General features: G+C 41.4%; 1 pseudogene; it reads left to right on the top strand.

Annotated features, from left to right (window-relative positions):
- Positions 1–3011: 3011 nt before the first annotated feature.
- On the top strand, positions 3012–4123 carry LOC113624254 (40S ribosomal protein SA pseudogene; annotated as a pseudogene).
- Positions 4124–12201: the final 8078 nt, after the last annotated feature.

A 12201-nucleotide genomic window follows, 5' to 3' on the forward strand; every position in this document is an offset into this window, starting at 1 on the left:
TGGGTAGGAGCCTAGTCAATCATATTTAGATTCCTACAACCTAGCACAGTGTTTGTTGATTGTAAATTCCTTGAAAGCTAGGATTCGTTCTTTTATTTATCTATTTTTATTCCTTCTGGCGCCTACCATAATGCTTTACACAGACACAGTAAACATTCATTGATTTAAAAATCTCACTGGAGGGGCTTACCTAAGGACATATTTTATAAGCACACAAATTCAGTATATTTTTTATCGTCTTAGTAAACCAGTGCCTAGAAAGACAAAGGCAAAGTAAGAAAAGAGAGGACCTCTCCAGGATTTAACACAAACTATTTGACCTCTCTGATTGTTACACAGTCCAATGTACTCTGAGCAGAATCACATTCCAGGTGGCCACAACTGTCTCCGCCTTTCAAGTCTTTCTCTCAGCCTTTGCATAAAATGCTTTCAGCACAAACTCAGCAGTAATCAACAGTATGAGGATTTCAGCTCGAGTGCACCTGCCTTAAGGTTAGTGCAATCTACACAGCATTCATGGGCTCAGCATTTACCTAGACGTTCCACAACCCTATATATGCCTTGCCCTAGGTACTGTGTTAATTGCAGAGGATACGGACTCAAGTAAGACCTGAACTCTCTCCTCAGGCTGCTTAGAATCTAGCGGGGCACACCATCAACAATGCAGTGTCTGAGGTAAGCACAAGTGCTCAGAGAGAGAGAGAGCACACTATCTTGATAACAAAAAGATAGCACTCCCCATCCCATGTGAAGAACGGATTTCCACTCTCAGCCCTTTATGAGAGGGCCAGTGATACACTGGAGGAAGTTTAAAAGGAGAGCTGTCAGACGGAAGGGCTGCCTTCTCACATTTCCTCCCCTCAGGCTACCTTTCCCCTTACTTAAAAAGGAGGGAGAGTGGGAAAGAATGTTGGAAGATTAAGGGGGAAATTTTTTTAATTGAAAGGAACTGTTCTTGAAATTATCTGAGTATTGCTAAGGTGAATATTGCTGGTTTGAGGAACCAAGTCAGAGTCCATTACCATGAACAGCCTTTAATTGTATTAACACCCTACACTGAGAATATCAATAGCTCCACAGAGACCAAGCAATAAAAAACTCCTTAGATTGCATTAAAGACCTCTGTACTCTGGCTTCAGTCTTGTCTCTCTTAGTATCAGAGACTGCTAGTTTCCTCCAATATCCATTTCCCCCTTCCTCTATCAGTAATAAAAATTTTAGCTAGAAACACAGTCACCCAGAAAAAAAAAATTGTTCCCCAGCTTCCCTTGCAGTTAGATGTGGCCATGTGACTAAATTCAGGCCAACAGGACACTAGTGAAAATGTCAGTAGGAAAATTCTGGGAACCTAAAGAGACAGTGGATGCGTACCTCATCCTGCCCACTGGGACATGCCATGCCAATCCTGGATTGCCTACCTCCAGATTTTTAATTAAAAGGGAAATTATGTTCTATTGTATTTCAGACACCGAATTCAGCCTCTATTTGAACATTCTGTTATTTGCAACCTCCCTTTCTCCCAGGTCCTCCTCTGGTGGCCTGCTATGAGCCAGGCGCTGTGCTAAGTCTCTAAATACCTCATCTCATTTCAATCCTCACAAATACCCTGTTAGGTAGCTACTATTATTAGCTTTGTTTTACAGATGAAGAAACTGAGACTTAGAAAGATGAATTTACTTGCTAACAAGAGGCAAAGCCAGGTTTTTGAACCCAGGCAGTTTGTCTCCAGAGGCTACGCTTATAATCTCTATAACAACACTGTCCTTTCCACAGGGATGGAAGCATTCTATGTCCGTGCTGTCTAATACGGTAGGCACTACCCACATGTGGCTGTGAAGCACTTGAAATATGGCTAGTACAACTGAGGAGCTGAAATTTCTATTTCATTTAATTTTAATTAATTTAAATTTCAATAGCCACATAGGGGTAATGGCTACTGTGTTGAATGCTGCAGCTCTAAAGACTCTGTGTTGAAGCTCTAGAAAATAGCACCAGCATGCTTTGTGTTGACCAGGTGCTCGGTAGATATTTGCTTTAGTACTCTGAATTGGACTGAGGTGAACATCAACCACACTAGATATAATCGATGTAGATAAAAAAAAAACAAACCCTGAAAAAGGGACAAACTTAACAAATTCAGGGACAACATGAAAAAAAGACGAAGTTGAAGCAACAACAACAAAAAAACACACTCAAGCTCAGCATTTGCAGCAGAAGAGAACACTCAACTCATTTTGTCTTTGCTCAAGCAGACGGTATGTCAAGTTGACCAATTAAATGACGTATAAACCCAGTTTAATAAAAGCTGGGCTTGGGTTTCCCTGGTGGCGCAGTGGTTGAGAGTCCACCTGCCGATGCAGGGGACACGGGTTCGTGCCCCAGTCCGGGAGGACCCCACATGCTGTGGAGCAGCTGGGCCCGTGAGCCATGGCCGCTAAGCCTGCGCGTCCGGAGCCTGTGCTCCGCAATGGGAGAGGCCACAGTGAGAGGCCTGCGTACCGCAAAAAACAAAACAAAACAAAAAAAGCTGGGCTGGCATCCATTTACAAAAACCTTCAGAGGACACTGAGGTTTCTCATGCTATCCTTAAAGAAACTGTCTGTAAAAGGTTGGAATGGGTCTCACTAGGCTGGAAAGAATAAGTTCGGATCACTGTATTTAACAACCATTTATCATAAATTCCATTTTTCATTTGGTAGGGAAATGACAGAAACTCACTCTCTCCTGGTTACAGCAATTCAGAGCAAAAAACCTTCTAGTTATACTATAAGGCCAAACTCTAAATTTTAGGCCCCTTTGGAATTTTTCACTCTTGCTTTTACTCCACCGAGGTGGGGCACTAAAGAATGCAGTCAGGGACCCACACCGTTAGGTGAGCTCCTCCCAGCCTAGCCATTTCCAGTGTGACCTTTCACCAGGTCCCTGGCATAAGGCAGTGTGTCGTCTCCTGGAGCAAAGCCAGAATGTAAGATGAAAAGCCACATGTGGAGGATGACGCAAGGGAAATAATCATGACCCTCATACTGAGAGCCAGAAAGAAATCTGAGGTCTTAAGCACGCTGGTTCCTAAGCCTGGGGGTTTTACTCAGCATAAAACTCCCTTAACATTTTATTTTGTAGGGCTTCCAGACACCGAACAGTGAGCATACTAGCAGTCAAACTTTGGGTGTACCACTCTGCACTACCCACAGAGGGGTCTAGATGGTGTTGTCCTGGGTTTCCATAATAACTTAAAGGGAAAGTTTCACAATAACCAGAGCCTTTGATGTCCCACAAATGAAGGAAGAGGATGTCCTTAAATTCCAAGCAGCAGGAGTCCACTTAGGTGGCACCAACCTTGACTTCCAAATGGAACAATACATCTCCTAAAGGAAAAGTGACGGCATCTACATTATAGATCTGAAGGGGACCTGGGAGAAGCTTCTGCAGATGGCTTCTGCCATTGTTACCATTTAAAAACTGATCAGTGTCATATCCTCCAGGAACACTGGCCAGAGGGCTGTGCTGAAGTTTGCTGCTGTCACTGGAGCCACTCCTATTGCTGTCCGCTTCACTCCTGGAACCTTCACTAACCAGTTCCAGGCAGCCTTCCAGGGGCCGCGTCTTCTGGGGGTTACTGATCCCAGGGCTGACGACCAGCCTCTCACAGAGGTGTTGTACGTGAACCCACCTACCACTGCTCCCTGTAACACAGACTCTCCTCTGCGCCCTGTGGACACTGCCATCCTTGCAGCAACAAGAGAGTTCACTCAGTGGGTCTGAGGTGGTGGATCCTGGCCCAGGGAGTTCTGCACATGCGTGGTACCATCCCTTGTGCACACCGTGGGAAGTCATGCCTGATCTCTGCTTCTACAGAGGTGCTGGAGAGACTGAAAAGGAAGAGCAGGCCATGCTGAGAAGGCCATGGCCAAGGAGGAACATCAGGGTGAATGGACTGCTGCAGCTCCCAAGTTCACTGTATTCTACCCGCGGTCGCAGACGGGTCTGAAGGCGCAGGTGCCTCTGTGCCTGCCCAGAAGTTCCTGCACAAGACGGGAGCCCTCAGCCCGCCACTGAGGACTGGTCTGCAGCTCCCGCTGCTCAGGCCACTGAAAGGGTAGGAACAACCACTGAGTGGTCTTAAGCTGTTCTTCCCCAAGCTTTTAAGCAGAAAACAGAAATAAGGTAGATAGAAAATAAACATCCGTTTCTTTAAAAAAACAAAACAAAAAACAGTTCTGGGTATAAAGTGTTTGTACTATTCAACTCAAGGGCCCATTGAGTCCAACAAACATTTTTTTAGTTCCTACTATGTGATGGCAATGCTGAGTGCTAAGAGCACAGATAGGAATACAATGACACATAACAAGCATTGGGACATTCTGGAACAATGTCTTATGGAGAACAAATAGTTTTAAAATCACTGCCGTGCCTTACATATACTATTTCAGTTAAGCCTCAAAAGCCTCTATAAGATTGGTATGATTACTCCTGTTTTCTCAAGGGAAGAGGTTGAAGCTCAATGATTAAACAATGTGCCTGTTTGTACAACTGGTAATTGCCACAGGCCAGATCCAAATCCAGGCCAAATATGTGTCTTCTACTATATATAGAATAGATAACTAACAAGATCCTACTGAATAGCACAGGGAACTCGATTCAATACTCTGTAATGACCTATATGGGAATAGAATCTAAAAAAGAGTGGATACATGTGTATGTAGAACTGACTCACTTTGCTGTACAGCAGAAACACAACATTGTAAATCAACTATAATGCAATAAAAAAAAATTAATTAAAAAAAGTGTGTCCTTCTCACCAGGCTAGTCTCTTCCCCCATCCCTCCCAAATACAACTGAAAGACAGTAGACTCAAAGATTAGCCCCCATAATAATATCACATATCTTTGGGGCCTGTAACAGCTTGGTCTCTCACAAGTTGAAGTAACTACTTCAGCAAACAATAACAATGACTTATTGAGTGTCTACTATACCCAAGTACTTATCATATATGATCTCCAGTGTCACAATTATCCTGTAAGGCAAGTATTATTAATATGACCATCCCCATTTGACAAATAAAGAAACTAAGTCTCAGGAAAATTAATTGCGTTGGCCAAAACCATACAAGTACTAAAGGAAAGAATCAACACTGGAACCCATTTAGCTCCTAAGTCAATACTCTTTCAACTAACCATTCTGCCTTGAAAAACAAAGACTCTGAAATCAGAGTAAACTCTGGATTTAATATTGGGCCCAGATCTTCCTGGGGAGGTAGGGAGGAACTTCTTACTTGATTACCTAGCAGAAGGGGATGGGTTTGGAAGAAGAAACCCATTAAGCCATGCGTAAGAAATAACGAACCAACCAGATTCCAAGTTAGAGGATGGAAGGCTCCACAAGCATCAGGAGAGTATCAGAGGCCCCCAATGAATAAAATATGGATTAACACTGCTGAGAATAGTGAGAAGCACAGAAATCTGGAGCCAAAAAATCTGACTTTGAATCCTGGCTTTGTTGCTTACTATCTGCGTAATTTTAAGCAAGTTATTTCAATCTCTTTGGACCTCATTATTGTTTTTGTATCCGCCAATGTAGATTATTCAATTTGCTAATGTGAAGTGCTTTGCAAAAAGAGTCCACAGTTTTAAGAAACTGCAATGTGCCAGGACGTGAACTAGAGTTGGAAGTTGTGATGAAATTGTGAAAAGATTACATGCAAAACCCCCTTAACACTAACAAGAACCATGAGATCATTTTTAATAGTACCCCTTTTTCAAGAGAAGGAAACTGAGGTCCGGAGAAATGAAGTACTTTGGCCAAGGTCACAGAGCCAGTAAGTGTTAGAGCTATGATTTGAGGCCAGGAGCTGGACTCTAGAGACTACACTTTTACTCCCTGTACTGGGATGCTCTGGGAAGCCAGGGAACAGTAGCAGGAGCAGGACTGGAACACGTCATTTCTGAGAGTTGGTACTCAAGTTAAAGCTAAGAAGCCTAGGGCTTCCCTGGTGGCACAGTGGTTGAGAGTCTGCCTGCCGATGCAGGGGACATGGGTTCATGCTCCGGTCCGGGAAGATCCCACATGCCACGGAGCGGCTGGGCCCGTGAGCCATGGCCGCTGAGCCTGCGCGTCCGGAGCCTGTGCTCCGCGACGGGACAGGCCACAACAGTGAGAGGCCCGCTTACCGCAAAAAAAAAAAAAAGCTAAGAAGCCTGGAGAAAAATGAGTAGCCTGGAGTAATGAGGGTCAGATAAAGCACTGAGCTAGAAACAAATAAGGAGGCAGCAACCTGGAAGTTACAAATATCACTGAGTAAGGCAAGATGAGCAGTCACAGGACTGGGTTGATAAGAAACAGAAGAACCCAAGGGGAAAACAGAGAAAAGACAGAGGAAGAAAAATACTAATAGACAATAAATATATGGAAGTCTCTATACCAAGTCGTTAATAGGGAAGAAATTATGTCTGGGAATAGGGAGTGTGCTACATGAAAGAAAACTTCTGCTTTTATTATGTTTCAGGATTATTTAACTCTGACCAAACAGCAGTGTTGCTTCTGCAATTTTAAAATTAATAAAACTAAGAATACTAAAATATATGACAAAACAAAGAAATCCCAGTGGGTTTAGATGGAAGAACAAGGTACAGAGGTCAAAATCCAAATAATAAGCTTGGCACAGCAGAGGATCCAAACCCAGGGCATCTATTGGATCGGAATCCAGGGAGACACAGACTAGAATGGCAGAGCTGGAAGGGGCCTTAAACTATGTCTAACTTCCACCCCCATTTCATTTTTTTTTTAACATCTTTATTGGAATATAATTGCTTTACAATGGTGTGTTAGTTTCTGCTTTATTACAAAGTGAATCAGCTATACATATACATATATCCCCATATCTCTTCCCTCTTGCGTCTCCCTCCCACCCTCCCTATCCCACCCCTCTAGGTGGTCACAAAGCTCCAAGCTGATCTCCCTGTGCTATGCGGCTGCTTCCCACTAGCTATCGATTTTACATTTGGTAGTGTATATATGTCCATGCCACTCTCTCACTTCGTCCCAGCTTACGCTTCCCCCTCCCCGTGTCCTCAAGTCCATTCTCTAGTAGGTCTGCATCTACAGAGTGAACTAAGTCAGAAAGAGAAAAACAAATACTGTATGCTAACACATATATATGGAATCTAAAAAATTTAAAAATAAATTTTTTTAATGGTCATGAAGAACCTAGGGGCAGGACGGGAATAAAGACACACTTCATTTTTTAAGTGAGGGAAACCGAGGCCCAGAGAGGGAAGTGTAATGAGTCCAACGTCACATCATTCATTGCTACACAACATAGACACAAACTTGGCCCCAGGTTATAGGCAGTTTCAGACTCTACAGATTAAAACAAGAGACAGAGACAGGCTGGGATGGAGGAACAGGTACCAAAGAGAACACATTTCCTGACAACAGTCACTAAAAAAAGCAATCCTACACCCTTGTGAATGTGCAGAGAATCCCTGTGGTCTTCTCAGGGATTTTTCTGCTCTGTAGAACAAGGGAGTCTTTGGGGAAAAGCGGAAAGATGCCTGAGCATCAAGATTTTGCAGACAAGCAATCAGAGCCCACAATGCAAAAGGACTGCCTTTTCTCTAATAAAATAAACATCCATGAGACTTCAGGTGAGTCATTTAATCTCTCTCAACCTCGGTTTCTCCATCGTTCAGAATATCTCTCCAAATAAGGTTGTTGTTGCAGAATCAGGACTTCTCAAATTGTATTTGGCAAAACTCTAGGGGATGGGGTTTGGGGAGTTCCATTGGTACCTGTGTTTGGGAAACCTTGCATTCTCTATCTGCCATCTTGGAGATTCAAGGTGCACATGAAATGGGCATTTGCTCTCTTTGACTGCCCAGCATCATTCATCCTATTTCCACCAATAACCCTGCTGTCCATTTGGAAATCAACCCTTCTCCTTTCGGTTCATGTAGATCCTATGGGGTTGACTTCCATGCCCTGGCACAAAGCATGACACATGACCAATGACCCAAGTGAGGCCAAAGTATGACACACACCCCTCCTCCAGATGATGCTGACAATTAAGTTTTCTGGAATTCTTTTCCTCCCTTATAAAGTAAAATGATAATAATGCGTTTCTAGAATAGTTGTAAGGATTGAGATCATGCATGTAAGGCATCTAGTTCAGTACCCAACACATTACTAGTACTCAATAAAAAGGAATTATTGGGCTTCCCTGGTGGCGCAGTGGTTGAGAGTCCGCCTGCCGATGCAGGGGACACGGGAAGATCCCACATGCCGCGGAGCGGCTGGGCCCGTGAGCCATGGCCGCTGAGCCTGCACGTCCGGAGCCTGTGCTCCACAACGGGAGAGGCCACAGCAGTGAGAGGCCCGCGTACCGCATAAAAAATAATAATAAAATAAAAAGGAATTATTAATATTACTTAAAATTTTCACTGTATTAGGGCTAGGAAAAACAGGTATAAACATTCAGTAGGACTCTTTAGGTTGTAAATGACCAAAAACTCACAGCAGATTGAGCAAAAAGTGAAATTGGCTCACACCACTGAAAAATCCAGAGGGAGATTTTCCTGGCTTTCATCTAAACCTGATCCAGAGGCACCCACCATCTGCCTCCGGCTCTTAGCCTTACTTCCCTCCATACTGTACGCCACAAGGAGGCAATGTGCCAGTCAGCAACTTCATGCCCACATTCTCCCAGGTTTCGGTCTAGCAAAACAGTCAGTTCTTCCTGGTGGCTCCCATCTGAGCTTGGGGCTTTGGAACAACTTAGGTCATGGGCCCAGCCCCGAAACAACAATGTTATTAGGAATGGCAACTATGTGAGGTGATGGATGTGTGGATTAATTTCATTGTGGTAGTCATTTAATAATGTATATGTCTATCAAATCATTATGTTGTACAGTTTAAGTGTATACAACTTCTCATAAAACTGAGGGAAAATAAAGGCATTAAAATAAACAATGTTATTAGGAGGACTTAATACTCTGGCCAGGACTGAGTCACATGATCTATTCCAGGTGGAGCCCCACCAACTACATGGGAAAGAAATGGTTCTCTAAAGGACATTTGGGTAGAGCTCCGAAATAAGGAGGAGCAGAAAAAAACAAATACCTATTAGAAGATAAAATAAAATCTTTGTAACAAACTAATAAGAACAAAACACCAAAACAGATATTTTCATATATTATTTTGAGTGGGCAATTTGGCAAATACACGTTCCTTTTGCCCAATTCTACTACAAGAAATGCATCCTATACATAAATCACACCAGTGTGCAAGGATGATATTTAGAGGATGATCACTGAAGCATCAGTTGTAATAGCAAAACACTGTCCATTAATATGAAAGTTGTTAAATTATTACATTCATAGGGAAAACACTGCACAATTATGTTTTAATAAGGTAGATCTATATCTTCTGATATGGATATAAGTCTACGATATGCTGTAAAGGGAACAAAGCAAATTGCAAGAAGATAGGTAAATTTGGTCCTGCTTATGTAGATACATAAAAAAAAATCTGGAATAATGTCCAAGAAATGAGTAATACTGTCTATTGCTCAGGAATAAGTACTAGGGAGTTAGGAGTGGCAGGAAGAAGACATTTAGTTTCACTTTATATCCCGTGGGCTTTTAATTTGTTTACCTAAATACACACGATTTTTATTACTTTAAAAAGTCTAAAAATCACCTGTTCATTTGACTGTCTATTAACATGACTCACAGTTTGCACCACTGGCTCTAAAGGAGCAAAAATATTTGCTTTATATGTGCTGAAGAAATTTATTAAATTACTAAAAACATGTGTAAATGGGATTTCACCATGAGATTCTACATACTTCCAAAAAGTATACAAATCTTCTTAAGAAGCAGTGTAATATTTTCATGCTAATCTAGCAAATCATCTGGGCTACTGAATCAACTTGGTTCATTTATTTACTTTGTTTATCGGTCAGACCAGCCCATCACAGGATTTTGCCACTATACATTGGCCCCTGGACTGACTTGTTCAGGCAGGAAGCAACTCCATCAAACCCAATAATTAATCAGGCACTCCTCCTCCATATGTCGCGATGACTATTCATTAAAGCAATGCATATGGCTCTTACCTACATGTGCTAGCTTTTTGCTTTTATTCATGGTTCAACAAATTTATGAACCTTAGGACCAGTGGAACAAAGAAAAATTAGTACAGAAGATATTATAATTAGGCTGACAGTTTAAAATTAGAAAAGAAAAACTGAAATTGAGAAGAGATGTTGCCATTAACAGTAGAATTCATGACACAGCAGACAGCTTTGGATGGCCTTCTATGTGCAAGGTACAAGGTTAAACTCTAGAAACATGAAGAGATACATATGTCATTGTCTGTGCCCATAGTCTTACTTTTTGTTTGAAGAGATAGCACATGTATTGAAAAAAAAAATAAGTAATGGTATAAGGTTATCGCTGGCGAGTGCCATATATTTCTATTTATCAAGATTCCCATTTAAGATGTATAAAGCAACTTAGGAGTCATGAGTAAGTGAAATATGTCATACTGTATATATTATATATACTGTAAGAACTATCACTAAATGTAGAGTATTGTTATGGACTGAATGTTTGTGTTCCCCCCAAATTCATATGTTGAAATCCTACTGCCCAATGTGATGGTGGTGTTGGGAGGTGGGGCCTTTGGGAGGTAACAGGTCATGACTGTGGAGCCCTTATGAATAGGATTAGTGCCCTTATAAGAAAAGACATGAGAGCTTGCTCCTGCTCTCTGCTCTTTCCTCCACGTGAAGGATACAGTGAGAAGTAGCAGCCTGCAACCCAGAAGAGGACCCTTACCAGATTCTGACCATGCTGGCACTCTGATCTTAGACTTCTAGCCTCCAGAACTGAGAAATTTCTGTTGTTTATAAGCCACTCAGTCTATAATGCTTTGTTATTGCAGCCCAAACTTATATAATACAAATATATAGAAGTTAACCATATCATTTTATAAAATAAGAAATGAATAAATTGAATTGACAATGCTTTGGTAACTTAGGTATTAATAATATAATTTCCAAATGATTTGTTTTAAAATATACACAAGAAGTACAAAACCAAAACAATGATTTTGAATCATCACTGTGAGTGACATAAGATATGACAATTATCATAATCACAATCATAGCTAAGACTTGCCTGGTATTTATTATGTGCTAGGTACTATTCTAAGTTATATATAAATATGTATTTCATCCTCATGACAATTCCATGATGCAAGTAATTTATTATCCCTACTTTATAGATGAGAAAACTGAGGTGCTGAGAAATTAATTAATTTACCCAAGGCAAGTGTCAGGGCCAGACTTCAAAACTAGGCAGTCTGACTTCAGAGTCTACACCCGAAAATACTATGGTGAACGTACAATATGTATTCTCTAAATTATCACTTTGTTCATATTTTTAAGGAGAAAATAGAAGGCAAAGAATAGTAAAGATATGGTTTCTTCCTCTATTCTGGAATTCTGCACTTCCTTTGTAGCCTCAAGCCATGACTTGCACATAATAGACAATCGATAAATACCTGTCCTATGAATGGTTGAGCTCTAGGACTGGGAGAATAGTATTTGTGATCCATATTCCCCACCTGTCTTCAAAACTCCTGACCACATGACTAGTATTCTAGCAGAGAGTGTGGCTCTCTTCCCAGAGTTCCAAGCAAGAAGCAGAAAGAGTGTCTGCAAAAGTCCGTAATGAGCAAAGCACAGTCTGGGACTCAGCCCTGACACTTTTTAGTTATATAACCTTGGGTAAGTCGATCCACTCCTCTTGGAAATGAATGTTCACATTTTTCAAATGGAAGAGTTGGATTAGATGGTTTTAAAACTGTGCTCAGAAGGAAGGAAAAAGGGGAAGCATATGAACAGGTGGAACCTCTTTGGCTTCAAGGAGAGTAGCTCCCCTTGAACCTGCTTTACATATTAAGTATATGAGATTTGGTTTGAACAAAGGAACTCAAGGCTTTACAAAATTTGAAAACCACTGGATTTGATCAAATTCTTAAGTACTGTCTCATTTCAAATTTTCTATCCCCTTGACTGCACAGGCACGCTCCAATATGTCAGACTATTTTTCTCTTCCGACCTGTTCAAGAGACATTTTAACTGAATCTTAGAATTCTTTCCATCATTACAATTCTGGATCTATCCTTTCACAAAAGAAA

The sequence above is a fragment of the Aethalodelphis obliquidens genome, unplaced genomic scaffold (genome assembly GCF_003676395.1).
Source record: "Aethalodelphis obliquidens isolate GAN/ISIS:26980383/991018 unplaced genomic scaffold, ASM367639v1 scaffold13, whole genome shotgun sequence".
Lineage (NCBI taxonomy): Eukaryota > Metazoa > Chordata > Mammalia > Artiodactyla > Delphinidae > Aethalodelphis > Aethalodelphis obliquidens.